The 2152-nt window shown below is 36.7% G+C and overlaps 1 pseudogene; it reads left to right on the forward strand.

The window, feature by feature from the left end:
- The first annotated feature begins 525 nt into the window (after window positions 1-525).
- Window positions 526-2152, forward strand: part of LOC107292684 — a 12299-nt pseudogene continuing 10672 nt past the window's right edge.

Here is a 2152-nt window from a genome sequence, read left to right on the forward strand (position 1 = left end):
ACCACTGGGTTAAGGCATCAAGCTAAAATTGAGAGACCATGAGTCCTAGTCCTACCTGAACCAGAAGACCAGCTTTGTGACCTTGGTCCAATCACTCTCTCTAAGCCAATGAAAAATAACTTTTGGACTTGTCCAAGAAGTCACCAAAAGTCAACACTGACTCAAAGACGAGAGAAAGAGAGAGAGAGAGAGAGAGAGAGAGAGAGAGAGAGAGAGAGAGAGAGAGAGAGAGAGAGAGAGAGATGATGATATATCATCCTATTCATGCACTCTGACCTAAATCCAATGTTAAAATGATCTGACAATATTTTGAAGTATGACTGGGAAAAGGAGCTTAATGATTAAACTTAAATTAAGTGATTAAATCAATGATTAAATCAATAATGATTAAAAATTTAAGTGCAGCATCATACTTTGAAAAAATGAACATGATTGTGTTTTTTTCCAGAAAAAGAAGAGATATCATCATAATTAAATCACATTTTTTTCATTTTCTTCTTTAATATGAATGAAAAGAAAGCAATTATGTTGGATACTTCTGAATATGAAACTTTAACATGGTTTATTCACATGGTAAAAGACTGGATTGATTTTTGGTTACTTAACAGAATCTGTGAGCTCTGTACTTCAGCTTCTGCTCTCATTATCAGTTTTTTTTCTTCTTACATATTTTGTACATTCAATCATTTTTTTAATTTCCTACATTTGCACATTTTATTTTTATACTTGGAAGAAAACATATACTAAAGAGGAAGATATCTTGTGGAACAAATCAAGGCAAAGGTTGGCACAATGTATGAATTTATATGGAAAGATATGGCATGGTGAGTCATTCCTTAAATAATCCGAACATAATTAAAAATCAATCAATCAATCAGAATAGAACTGGGAGGGACCTTGGAGGTCTTCTAATCCATCATGTGAAATATTAGTATCACTTTATAAAGCCTTGGTAAGACCACACCTGGAACACTGCATCCAGTTTTGGGCACCACATTAAAAAAAAAATGTTGAGACTTTGAAAAAAATGCAAAGAAGAGCAACTAAGATGATTAAATCAAGAATGCTATGTTTGTTTATGCATTTATTTCTTTTATTAATAAATTTTGTATGGCCATTCAACTCACACATAGGTGAGTCCAGGAGATTTACAACATTTTTAAAAAATCTCCCACATAATAAAACTCATAAAAAACCCACCCCCACAAATTAGCCTCACAAAAAACCCACAGATTAGTCATTTGATTGGCTCCATCCCGATGTTGAACTTGTAATATCAATCTCTCTGCACCAGAATTGTTCTGCTTTTAAATACAGTCAAAACAAGTATGATGTCCGGGAATGTTTCATGTACTACTTTAAATTACGTACAAGAAATTAGTACAGCAGACATTTTAATCCTGAATGATTTCAGAGGTTGCTGGAGATTATCCCTGTTGGTCTACTAAAGTCCATTCAAAGCCTTGGTTGTTGCTTGAAATAAGGAGGAAGTTGAGACCTTGGATCAGATTGTGCCTCTACTCCTTCTCTCCCCTTGCTGATCCCATCATTCCATTATGACTAAAATGGGAGAAGAAACATCTTGACCATCACTGGCACGAAACAAGGGAAAAACTCAATTGAACCCAGGTTAGAGTTTTTATTAGGACCTATCTAATGGTAAGGGCAGCAAAGTATCAGTACTTCTCTATCCTTATTGCATGTGCAGACAGTAAGTCCTGCCCTTAGTCCCTCTTATGTGGAGTGCCACAGGTTTCAGTGCTTTATCCGTTTTAACATCTAAATCAGAACATAGGGTGAACTCATCTGTTTTCATGGAGTGAGATGTCATAGTATGCAGATATAACCAATTATATATCTCCATCCCTGCTGAATTAAGCAATGCCATGAACATCTTATCCAGGTGCCTGGAGGTTGTAAGGATCAGGATGGGCAACCACAGTCTTTGGCCAAATCCTGGCAAGACTGAGTGGCTATGGATTTTGGCCCTACTGGTTCCAGAACTATGCCATCTTTGATGGTGGGTAGGGTTACACTGCCCTAGTAGACCCAGTGCACAACCTGGACATCCTTCTAGACTCATGACTTCTGCTGAACAGGTAGACATTGTGGCTAGGAGACATTTTGAACACCTTCATCTTGTATACCAGTT

Source organism: Protobothrops mucrosquamatus, unplaced genomic scaffold, assembly GCF_001527695.2.
Source record: "Protobothrops mucrosquamatus isolate PMUCROS unplaced genomic scaffold, P.Mucros_1.0 scaffold1401, whole genome shotgun sequence".
Classification (NCBI taxonomy): domain Eukaryota; kingdom Metazoa; phylum Chordata; class Lepidosauria; order Squamata; family Viperidae; genus Protobothrops; species Protobothrops mucrosquamatus.